The following is a 13,234-nucleotide window of genomic DNA, read 5'->3' as shown; positions in this document are numbered from 1 at the left end:
AACTTGGTTTGTTGTCAACCTTGGTTTGTTGTCAAACTTGGTTTCTTGTCAAACTAGGGCTTATGCTTGTCAAAATTAGATAGAGTTCATGGCGGAGAAATGATAGAAGATAGAATCCCTTGTCAAAAAAGATGGAGCAGGGAGAGGGAGAGTGATAGGACAGACTGAAATTGCTTGTTAATGGCTTGTCAAAGATAGAGGGAGAGGGTTTTCTGCAGCAGGTCACCTGTAAGACAAAAAGGGACTGGAATTAGGCATATTTCCAATAAACATGGCTTTCCAGTATTTTTTCAAACTATAAGTCACACTTGAAATCCTTTAGTTTTATTAATTCTGGCTGTGCTTACTGACCTCAACCCAATTTTATGTGCTACACGGCGCTCAAACATCTGTCAAAATGTTTTAGGTATGACTTTGGAAAGCTACAAAGCTGCAGCGCTTGATGGATTGTTGGAGCATTACAGCTACAGTAGTCAGGAGCCTCGCCGAGTAATTCGTATTGTCCTTAAACATAATATTATGGTGTGTGTATGAGGACCTGGCATCTGTTTACAGACATGCGTACGAAGCAGATTTCAAAACCGATCAATCCATGAAGAATTTGATAGATTTGTGGAAGAGGACTGAAAAGAGAAAGTGAGTGTACTGTTCTGTGTTACCAGTGAAAAATGTTGAGAGTTATTGTGAATGAGTTGAATAGTTTGAGTTGTCTGAATATTTGGTTAGCTGCATACACCTTATAATCCGAAAAATACAGTACATACAGGGCTTTACATATTGAAGAGTTCCACAGTACATTATTGGACTGAACTGATTGAAAATGCTCAAAAATGGTGGTGGAAGTGTTCTAAAGAAATTTTTACATTCTATTAACACAATAAAAACAAACAGTGTCTATAAACCAAGATGTGCTGCTACAATAACCTACTGTAAATATCATATGGTCCAACAAAACCCACACATTGAGGTTAGAGCAGACAGTTTCAGACCACCTGCTTAAAATTTATGCCACATCACAGGTTATTTAATCCCCAAAGTACCTGTGACAACAGTACATGATAATATCTGGGCACACAGAAACAGGGATTTGAGATCCGTTAACATAAAAGTAAACAATACTTTACTCAGAATGACTTTTGACAAAATGAGAAATTTGGAGATGGATGGTTCCTACAAAGCAGTTTCTACATATTTCAGTCACATGTTTAATGCACAGCCATAAGCACTCCACTAAATCTAGGACGCACTTATAATGGTCGATTTAAAGGCCTAATTAAAAATGTAGTATGACGATAATTTCTTTGTAGATCATTTAATCATAAAATACAGAAATGAGTGCTGTATCTGTGCTTTTGATTTTTTCCAGTCATCAACAAAATCTTTAATTAAAAGACTAATTCAAAGAGCAGTTTTCAGACAGTGACTTAATTTAATGAAGAGAAAGAAGCTTTGGAAATCCACAAGGCCCTACTTGAAGACTTAATTGTACCTAAACTGCTGTTCATGAGCTGCTCTAATGTGAAAAAAATATCACCAATAGCTGTGCTCACTCACAGCACTACACTGAATCTCCTATAATGAGAAACATTTCTCACCATTGCACCTCAGACACCTTTACTTACCAGACTTGAGACGATCAGATCAGCAGTCTAGAGAAAGGAAACAATTCATCAGATCACTGTTTGATGATTCAGACTGTTGAGCCTCTTCCCACACAATCCAATTTACTGTGACAAAAATTAACTAGTAAAATTCTTAATTTATTTAAGGCTTTATGAGCTTACTGTAGTCTAAAGAGGAGATAAATGAACTACAGCGTCTCACATGGCTATAGCAAGTGTAATAAAGGCATTCATTACTACAGAAGTAAAAAGAATAGGCACCAATATTTGTTGGCACAAGTGCAGGATATACCAAATATTTCCTAAACAGAAGCTTTGTGGCTCCAACATTTTCTACAACAGGTCAGTACTAGTAAAGTGTGAAAGCCAAAACTTTTCAAAATGTTAGATACAAAGTAATTATATAAATCAGAAGCAACAGAAAACCTCATCATGTCTGATATGAATATACCTTTAAATATTGACATGTTACAATAGCAGAGGTGCACCATGTTTTGTAATTAAAATTAAATGTCTTAAATTTTTACACTAAAAAGCCCTTTCATTATACCTGTTGCTAGGAATATTTATGTATTTTGCAGTCACCTTTTTGGCAACTTTTCTATTAAATTTTAAAACACATATTCACCAAATAAGTGATAAACTAATTAGACACACTGGCTGTAATGTACCTAACAATGTCCACTCACACCTCTGGTTCTCTTAGTTTTTCATTATTGCTTAACTGTACAAAACACTTCTACAGTGTTCTGACTTTAATGTAACACATCAGCAGAATTTGAGAGACAATATGAATCAATCACTGTGCAGCTCTTAAGTGTTTGAGCAACCACTTATACCGACTCCCCTAAAACATTTCATTGTTTTGTCTGCTACTTAAATCCACAAACATAAGGAGAAAATGAACAACTGACATTTAGCTGTATGTTTGGATTTGATAAGCCATAAGAAATTGAAATCATACATAAATGGGCTATTAAACTTCAGGGACATTTTCAGGGACAGTCAGAGGTCCCGTGTGAGGACTTTGCTGCTACGTGTAATAAATCCTGACTTTGTGTTTTTGCCAATCAGTAAATGGAAACATATCACAAAAAGTCAAACTACTGTATGTAAGTTGCCACATGTGCTACGCAATGCCAGGTTCATACTGCTTCAGTTACAATCACTGTTTACTTACCAGCAAAGGCAAAACCAAAGATCTCTTTCACTCTGTGTAACAAAAGACAAAGCACAAAAATACAGAATGAGACAACTCAAATCAGCATCACAGTCAATACTGCATCACTCTGTGTAGTCCAAAAGATTCAGTACACTTCTTTGTTTACCACAGCAACAAACAACTCTCCTCTTTTTTCTACACCTTATTAAAGATTACTGTCTTCATTAAGGTAAAATGTGGTTTCATCCATTTGTAATAAGCCACACACGTTTCTCAGTTATGTGATAGCTCTATTAGTTTGGTGCTATTAGATAACACAGTAGATTTAATAAGCAATGATTTGCTACACCTAGCTCTGCACACTTTATCAAATTCTGACATCACAATTTCAAAGCATGAACAATCATAAATGAAAGCTTGGATGTTATTTTTGTAGGCTTCAACATTTGAGTTCTTCTGCATTCAAATTCTGCTTCCTAAAAATATTATCACCTGCACACAGTATCATTTAATATGCTGTTGTTTTAAATATCTACATATCATATTTATAATATTAATGGTGCACTGCTGCATTTTATTTATTTGAAGGTGGACTTTTTTATATTTCGTTAGTTTTTCACAAAGTGAGAAGTTAAACAGAGCTGCAGGTGTAGGTTTCATTAAAAAAAAAAACAACCTGCACAAACAAGTGTTTGTTAAACAGTTCTTAAAATTTAACTAAAAAACTAAAATTAACTAATTAAAAAAAACTTCTTGTTAAGAGATGTTATTATTCTTATATTATGTGTTTCATCCTCACTCTCTCTCTCCCTTCTGTTAATTAACCCACAGCACAAAAACACACCGGTACAGGCACGTGACTCTTTTTCTCCCGGCTTTCAGTCAGAAGCTGTGTCCCAAAATGTCGGCTGCATCCTCCGGAGGCCGCATTTGAAGGCCGATTATGTCACAGCCAGTCGACGAAGGCTGTCTCAAATGCGGCCGACAAATGAGTCCTTCATTTCCCCGAATAAACTTTTAACATATTTTTAGGCGAGAAAGTAGCGGTGTAAATTACAAATATCTGCTTGGTTTATCAAGACATCGCATATTTGCAAAAGTGTGCCGACGTTTTCAGAGACGTCTGTCACCCACCGGCTCGATGGCAAGCCGGGAGGGGGGTTCAGACCCCGCTCTTTCGCTACTCAGGTTAAACATGATATACAAGTCACTCTGATAACTTAAAAATGTAATTGTTTGCCTTTTTCTGTGTTTTATTTGTTCTGGAGTAAATCGGTTTGGCTGAGATCAAAGTTATTAGATTATTAGATTAAATAAAGCTTTATTAATCCATCCGGTGGGTCCTCCGGGATTTTCACACAGCTCAATAAACGTTAAACGGTCGAGAATTTACGCCAGTGTCCTGTTATATTTTAAATAGCAAGGAGCAGACGGCCGAGTTTATTAAACTCCAGCGAGACAGCGGTGACGCAAATCTGAAGGCTAGACCGTCCAGTTTCACAGCCTTCTCGGTCCACGTAGACCGCGAAAGCTGGGTCCTCCGAAAGATGCAGCCGACGTTTTGGGACACAGCTAATGGCGGTAAAATGGCTCCTTTGAAGTTGCCGACCCTGCTGCTTCAGCAGCTAATCAGTGGTTCTAAAATGACGGCTCATTACCTCACAACCGAAAGAATGAGGCCGTTTTTAACTGACTGATTTGTGAAGAGAACTAACTTCAGCTTCCCTAACAGACTCAGAAACACTAACACACCGAATGAACCAAATACAACACAATAACTGTAATAAACAATCAAATGAACCATATTAATTTCACACTGGGCCTATAGCAGCTAGGCTAGGCGTTAGCACTTAGGGCTAGCATACCAAACACTCCTTTTAAATAGTAAAATTACAACGTTTCACTAAAAAAGCAGCCATTGTGTTACTTTAACATGACTTATACTTCGACTGGCTTCATAAGTCACTAACAACAACTGGGTAAATCCCTCATACAGCTTATAGACATTTCATTACAGAGAAGCAGCACTTACCGGCACGGATTGAGCTGAGAGTGGACGGAGATTCAGGAGTCAGGCGGAGACGTAAAAAAGGAGGCATTCACGAGTAGTGGGAAAAGTGGGAAACTCCGCAATTACACAAAATTGGCATGGAAAACGTGAAAATATATGTAAATTTAAATATTATTATACTAGATTTTTTTACAACAAAAAACAACTTTTAATTTAATTCTATAAGTTTAATAAATGTTTCAAATGGGATTCTTTGAATTTGAAATAATGGTTAAAAGACATAAATAAACACAAGGTCATTATGTTAAAATGTACTTTATTATGATAGATTTATTTAACTGACTGCAGTAATAAGAACAGTCTTCTTCTGAACACCAACACCAAGGAGCTGGTGTTGGTGATCACCTAAGCATCCTCACAGTAGGAGCTGCAGAGGCTCATCTCACTCCACTGCAGGACTCAAGAGGTTCAGGAGGTCCCTTAACCCCACTGCCATGAGACTTTTTAACAGCGACTCCTCACATGTTCATTGCACATTTGTTTCTTTTACTCCAATACATATTGGTTGTAATCATATGAATTCTGAATTGCTTTAAAGCTGAAGCTGTCTGCTAAAACTAGCTGAAAAAGCTGAAAAGTTGCAGAAAAGGGTGGCCTTTTGTTGTGGGCAGTCTGAGGTACACCTGTGCACTACTCATGATGTCAGATCAGCATCCTGATGTGGCACACCTGTGAGGTGGGATGGATTACCTCAATATAGCAGATGTGCCCACTACCACACATTTGGACTGATTTGTGACCACTGTTTGGGAGGGATGGTTATATTGTGTATCTGGAATGAATTTTAGGTCTCTACGTCCATCCCATGAGGAATGGGAGCAGTAACAAAGGTGTTGCGTTTATATTTTTGTTGAGTGTATATTTGGCAGAAATACTATATTTGGCACAAATCTTATAAAATAGCAGAAATAGTATGATTTAGCACAATAGTAATAACTTAAACAGAAAAATTGGAAAAGCAAAATGGACAGGTGAAAAAATGCTGAACATGCTGAGGGTCCCTCAAATATACTTGTTAAATGAAAAAAAATCAGCAAAAAAATCTATAACAGCCACACAATCACAAATATGTACACATAAGGAAACACACATGCACAGAGAGACACACACACAACATCCAATTCAGTCACCCAGTCTAAATATATTGAATTTGAATCTTAGAATGAGATCATCCCATTAAAAGGCTTACTCTCTCACTCTCTCTCTCTCTCTCTCTCTCTCTCTCTCTCTCTGTCACACACACACACACACACACACACACACACACACACACACACACACACACACACGCACACTCACACACACACAGGGAGAGAGAAGTAAGTTTCTAGGTCAGCCTGGGAGCTGCTGAATTTGAATCCACCAATCAGAGAGCCTGTGGACTTTTTCCCGCCAAAACAGGTGCTTCTGTTTACACACGCAGCACAGAGAGGCACAGGATTATTGCAGTCTATTTCTCATAGTGACGACTCCCCTCAAACAAATGACCATAATTTCCTAACTGTAGGGGCTAGAAGGGTCATTCTTACACCGTTTTGTTCAGAAGAGATGGGGGAATCTTCAAGTGTTGACAATTTATCATTAAAATATGAATTTTTAGAGATATATGACATGGATGACTTGTTGACTTAGAAGCCACGAATTCCCCAATATGCAAATTTGAATGCCTGGAGCCCACATACATGATTGGCTGGCTGGGAAGCTGTGCAGGCCCTGATTTGTGGATTTGAATTCCTCAACCCTCAGATATGATTGGCTGGCTTAGAAGCCATGAAGGCCCCAATATGCAAATTTGAATGCCTCAGGACACATATGTGATTGGCTGGGAAACCGTGCAGGCCCTGATTTGAAAATTTGAATGTCTAAGTCCTCACTGAGGATTGGCTGCCTGGGGACCTGGCAGAAATATATAGAAATAGTATGATTAAGCATAAATACTACATTTAGTAGAAATACTATGTTTTAGCACAAATACTATAAAAAGCAGAAATACTATAATTTAGAAGAAAAACTATATTAGGCACAAATCTTATAAAAAGCAGAAATACTATAATTTAGCAGAAATACTATGTTAGGCACAAATCCTATAAAAAGCAGAAATACTATAATTTAGCAGAAATACTATATTAGGCATAAATTCTATGAAAAGCAGAAATAGTATGATTTAGCAGAAATACTGTATTTAGCACAAGTACCAAAAAGTACCAGATTTAGCAGAATAGTAATAACTTATTGAAACACAAATGCACAGAGGGACACACAAACACAGGCTCTAATCCAGTCAACCAGTCTAACTATATTCAATTTAAATCCTACAATGACATGCTGCCAAATAAGGGCAGGGTCCTCTCTCTCCCACTAAACACACACACACACACACACACACACACACACACACACACACACACACACACACACACACACACACACACACAGACAGACACAGAGGGAGAGAGCTGCCGAATTTAAATCCACCAATCAGAGTGGCTGTTTACGTTTTCCCGCCAAAACAGGTGCATCTTTTTACACACGCAGCACAGAGAGGCACAGGATTATTGCAGCCTATTTCTCATAGTGACGACTCCCCTCAAACAAATGACCATAATTTCCTAACCGTAGGGGCTAGAGCGGTCATTCTTACACCGTTTTGTTCAGAAGAGATGGGGGAATCTTCCAGTGTTAACAATTTATCATTAAAATATGAATTATTAAAGATATTTGACTTGTAATGCACCATAACTGAGTAGAGCGAAGCAAAAACTGCCTTGACTTGCTCTCAAACAACGCTTTGTAACTCTAAATCTATTTGGAGTATCGATATCATTCTTTCACCGTAAGAGACAGCAGGCTTTGGTGAACAATCATGGAAATTTTCAGGTCTCTGTGGAAATCCAACAAAAAGTTATGACGAGAGAAAAAAGTGGTTCATTTCCACAGTTTGAAATCTGAAGAAATCTGAGCGAGGGACAAATTTCCTACCCTCAAACAAATGTAATTCATGGCCAAATGGTAATAGGTGAGAAAACAATTCTTGAATTGTGAGCGTCAGGAGTGTCTGAAGATATACCAGGACAAGCCTCATGTCTTAACTTTGCTTCGTTAAGGAGATATGACGATTCGAATATGCCTCTCATTACAGAAATCCAGCGGTGATTTCTAACAAACTCTCCATTGACTTTGTATGGAGAGGTTTGAGACCTTGTGTTGGTCTGAGGAGATTTGCCAAAATTCTATAAATCCCACAACAATGACAGTGACATTTTCTGAAAGCCAGCAAAAATACCTACGTTTTGATGTATAATTTGTGGAAGTTGAGTGAAAATTGAGCAAGTAGCAAGAAGTTGTTCGGACATGAAGTGAAAATTGCAAAACCTTCAGTGACACACTGGAAGCCAAGAGCATAGCAACCATAACAACGCATGTATTTTGTGAAAAATCACAATTGTGCAACTGAAAACTTTAAGAGGCATAAAAGTAAAATGGTAAAAGATTTGAAAAAGCTGAATCATACATCAATAGCCCAATAATTTGTGAACATTTTAAAGTTTGAATGGTTGTTCTAGGTGAAAGTATGAGGAAGTAGTTAAGTTTCAAAAACAAGCAAAATTTAGCAGAATTTTGGAAGTTTCCCATTCATTTCAATGGGACAAATTAAAGGAAAAAAGTGGAATATTTTAAAAAGTATAATAGCAAAAAATAGCAAAAGTCATAGCGATCATTAGCAGAAATAGCAGAATAGTTTAAAATTTGAACGGTGAAAATCGGCTGAAAATTGTGGAAGTAGTTAAGTGCCAAAAAGTGTACGGAAGCAACTGGAATAATAAAGTAGAACTAGAAAAATTTGCATTTCCTGCGAAAATGCAGTGTGGATGCTTAAAGCTGAAGCTGTATGCAAAAAGTAGCTGAAAAAGCTGAAAAGTTGCAGAAATTGTAAAAACTTTGCAGAAGCAAAAGAAGTTTGCTAAAATGGAATAACTTAGCAGAACTGCAATATCTTAGAGGAAACATAATACTTGGCAGAAATACAATAGCATAGCAGAATTTAGCAGAAATATTGTAACTTACCAGAAACATGATAACTTCTCAAAAATACAAGAATTTAGGAGAAATAGTATAAGATAACAGAAAGAATATATTTAGCCAAAAATACTTAAACATTACAGAAACACTATGATTTAGAAAAATAGTACAACAGAGCAGAAATATTGTGATTTACCAGAGACACTGTGATGAACTATGAATATTGTAATTTTAAATTGAGACTATGTTTTAGCACAAATATTATAATTTGGCAGAAATACTATAATTTAGCAGAAATACTATATTAAGCACAAATCCTATAAAAAGCAGAAATGGTATGATTAAGCACAAATACTACATTTAGTAGAAATACTTTGTTTTAGCACAAATCCCATAAAAAGCAGAAATACTGTACTATGATTTAGTAGAAAAACTATAATTAATCAGAAATACTAAATTTAGCAGAAATACTATATTAAGCACAAATACTATGAAAAGCAGAAATAGTATGATTAAGCATAAATACTACATTTAGCAGAAATACTATATTAAGCACAAATCTTATAAAATAGCAGAAACAGTATGATTTAGCACAATAGTAATAAGTTAAACAGAAAAATTGGAAAAGCAAAATGGACAGCTGAAAAAATGCTGAACATGCTGAGGGTCCCTCAAATATACTTGTTAAATGACAAAAATCTGCAAAAAAATTTATTACAGCCACACAATCACAAATATGTACACATGAGGAAACACACATGCACAGAGAGACCCACACACAAGATCCAATTCAGTCAACCAGTCTAAATATATTGAATTTAAATCTTAGAATGAGATCATCCCATTAAAAGCCTTTCTCTCTCTCTCTCTCTCTCTCTCTCTCTCTCTCTGTCACACACACACACACACACACACACACACACACACACACACACACACACACACACACACAGGGAGAGAGAAGTAAGTTTCTAGGTCAGCCTGGGAGCTGGTGAATTTGAATCCACCAATCAGAGAGGCTGTGCACTTTTCCCCACCAAAACAGGTGCATCTGTTTACACACGCAGCAGCACAGAGAGACACAGGATTTTTGCAGTCTATTTCTCATAGTGACGACTCCCCTCAAACAAATGACCGTAATTTCCTAACCGTAGGGGCTAGAACGGTCATTCTTACACCGTTTTGTTCAGAAGAGATGGGGGAATCTTCAAGTGTTGACAATTTAATATTAAAATATGAATTTTTAGAGATATATGACATGGATGACTTGTTGACTTAGAAGCCACGAATTCCCCAATATGCAAATTTGAATGCCTGAGACCACATATGTGATTGGCTGGCTGGGAAGCCGTGCAGGCCCTGATTTGTGGATTTGAATTCCTCAGCCCTCAGATATGATTGGCTGGCTTAGAAGCCACGAAGGCCCCAATATGCAAATTTGAATGCCTCAGGACACTTATTTGATTGGCTGGGAAACTGTGCAGGCCCTGATTTGAAAATTTGAATGTCTCAGTCCTCACAGAGGATTGGCTGCCTGGGGACCTGGCAGAAATATATAGAAATACTATTATTAAGCATAAATACTACATTTAGTAGAAATACTATGTTTTAGCACAAATACTATAAAAAGAAGAAAAACTATAATTTAGCAGAAATACTATATTAAGCACAAATCCTATAAAAAGCAGAAATACTATAATTTAGAACAAATAGTATAAAAAGCAGAAATACTATAATTTAGCAGAAATACTATGTTAGGCACAAATCCTATAAAAAGCAGAAATACTATAATTTAGCAGAAATACTATATTAGGCATAAATCCTATGAAAAGCAGAAATACTGTATTTAGCACAAGTACCGAAAAGTACCAGAAATACTATGATTTAGCAGAAATACTGTATTTAGCACAAGTACCGAAAAGTACCAGAAACACTATGATTTAGCAGAATAGTAATAACTTATTGAAACACAAATGCACAGAGGGACACACAAACACAGGCTCTAATCCAGTCAACCAGTCTAACTATGTTCAATTTAAATCCTACAATGACATGCTGTCAAATAAGGGCAGGGTCCTCTCTCTCCCACTAAACACACACACACACACACACACACACACACACACACACACACACACACACACACACACAGGGAGAGAGGACTAAGTTTCTAGGTCAGCCTGGGAGCTGCTGAATTTGAATCCACCAATCAGAGAGGCTGTTTACGTTTTCCCGCCAAAACAGGTGCATCTGTTTTACACACGCAGCACAGAGACATAGACCTGCTTCTTTCAGTTTATTTCACATAGTGAGGATTCCCCTCAAACAAATGACCATAATTTCCTAACCATAGGGGCTAGAGCGGTCATTCTTACACCGTTTTGTTCAGAAGAGATGGGGGAATCTTCAAGTGTTGACAATTTATCATTAAAATATGAATTTTTAGAGATATATGACATGGATGACTTGTTGACTTAGAAGCCACGAATTCCCCAATATGCAAATTTGAATACCTGGAGCCCACATACATGATTGGCTGGCTGGGAAGCTGTGCAGGCCCTGATTTGTGGATTTGAATTCCTCAGCCCTCAGATATGATTGGCTGGCTTAGAAGCCATGAAGGCCCCAATATGCAAATTTGAATGCCTCAGGACACATATATGATTGGCTGGGAAGCCGTGCAGGCCCTGATTTGAAAATTTGAATTTCTCAGTCCTCACAGAGGATTGGCTGCCTGGGGACCTGGCAGAAATATATAGAAATACTATGATTAAGCATAAATACTACATTTAGTAGAAATACTATGTTTTAGCACAAATACTATAAAAAGCAGAAATACTATAATTTAGCAGAAATACTATATTAAGCACAAATCCTATAAAAAGCAGAAATACCATATTAAGCACAAATTCTATAAAAAGCAGAAATACTATATTAAGCACAAATTCTATAAAAAGCAGAAATACTATATTAAGCACAAATCCTATAAAAAGCAGAAATACTATATTAAGCACAAATCTTATAAAATAGCAGAAACAGTATGATTTAGCACAATAGTAATAAGTTAAACAGAAAAATTGGAAAAGCAAAATGGACAGCTGAAAAAATGCTGAACATGCTGAGGGTCCCTCAAATATACTTGTTAAATGAAAAAATCAGCAAAAAAATGCACAGGGAGAGAGAAGTAAGTTTCTAGGTCAGCCTGGGAGCTGCTGAATTTGAATCCACCAATCAGAGAGCCTGTGTACTTTTTCCCGCCAAAACATGTGCCTCTTTTTACACACGCAGCACAGAGAGGCACAGGATTATTGCAGCCTATTTCTCATAGTGACGACTCCCCTCAAACAAATGACCATAATTTCCAAACCGTAGGGGCTAGAGCGGTCATTCTTACACCGTTTTGTTCAGAAGAGATGGGGGAATCTTCCAGTGTTTACAATTTATCATTAAAATATGAATTATTAAAGATATTTGACTTGTAATGCACCATAACTGAGTAGAGCGAAGCAAAAACTGCCTTGACTTGCCCTCAAACAACGCTTTGTGACTTGAAATCTATTTGGAGTATCGATATCATTCTTTCACCGTAAGAGACAGCAGGCTTTGGTGAACAATCATGGAAATTTTCAGGTCTCTGTGGAAATCCAACAAAAAGTTATGACGAGAGAAAAAAGTGGTTCATTTCCACAGTTTGAAATCTGAAGAAATCTGAGCGAAGGACGAATTTCCTACCCTCAAACAAGTCCAACTCATTTCAGAACGGTAATAGGTGAGAAAGAAATTCTTGAATTGTGAGCGTCAGGGGTGTCTGAAGATATTCGGGGACAAGCCTCATGTCTTAACTTTGCTTCGTTAAGGAGATATGACGATTCGAATATGCCTCTCATTACAGAAAGCCAGCGATGATTTTGAACAAGCTCTCCATTGACTTTGTATGGAGAGTTTTCTGACCTTGTGTTGGTCTGAGGAGATTTGCCAAAATTCTATAAATCCCACAACAATGATAGTGACATTTTCTGAAAGCCAGCAAAAATACCTACGTTTTGATGTATAATTTGTGGAAGTTGAGTGAAAATTGAGCAAGTAGCAAGAAGTTGTTCGGACATGAAGTGAAAATTGCAAAACCTTCAGTGACACACTGGAAGCCAAGAGCATAGCAACCATAACAACGCATGTATTTTGTGAAAAATCACAATTGTGCAACTCAAAACTTTAAGAGGCATAAAAGTAAAATGGTAAAAGATTTGAAAAAGCTGAATCATACATGAATAGCCCAATAATTTGTGAACATTTTAAAGTTTGAATGGTTGTTCTAGGTGAAAGTATGAGGAAGTAGTTAAGTTTCAAAAACAAGCAAAA

At 37.0% G+C, this 13,234-nt stretch overlaps 1 protein-coding gene and 1 long non-coding RNA gene across 2 annotated transcripts in view; one reads left to right on the top strand and one right to left on the bottom strand.

The window, feature by feature from the left end:
- Nucleotides 1–13,234, top strand: part of ash1l (ash1 (absent, small, or homeotic)-like) — a 125,521-nt gene that overhangs the window by 77,859 nt on the left and 34,428 nt on the right. The gene's annotated exons all lie outside the window — the stretch shown is intronic.
- Nucleotides 41–4,775, bottom strand: LOC308385200. The gene is made up of 3 exons (XR_013969472.1): nucleotides 2,803–4,775; nucleotides 1,623–1,649; nucleotides 41–226 (listed from the first exon to the last, which is right to left on the bottom strand). It is a non-coding gene; the product is annotated as an uncharacterized lncRNA (long non-coding RNA).

This window comes from Rhamphochromis sp. 'chilingali' (genome assembly GCF_963969265.1).
Source record: "Rhamphochromis sp. 'chilingali' genome assembly, chromosome: 17".
NCBI classification, from domain to species: Eukaryota; Metazoa; Chordata; class Actinopteri; order Cichliformes; family Cichlidae; genus Rhamphochromis; species Rhamphochromis sp. 'chilingali'.
Note: the sequence above shows the minus strand (reverse complement) of the source record. Positions and strands in the feature narration are given on the sequence as shown.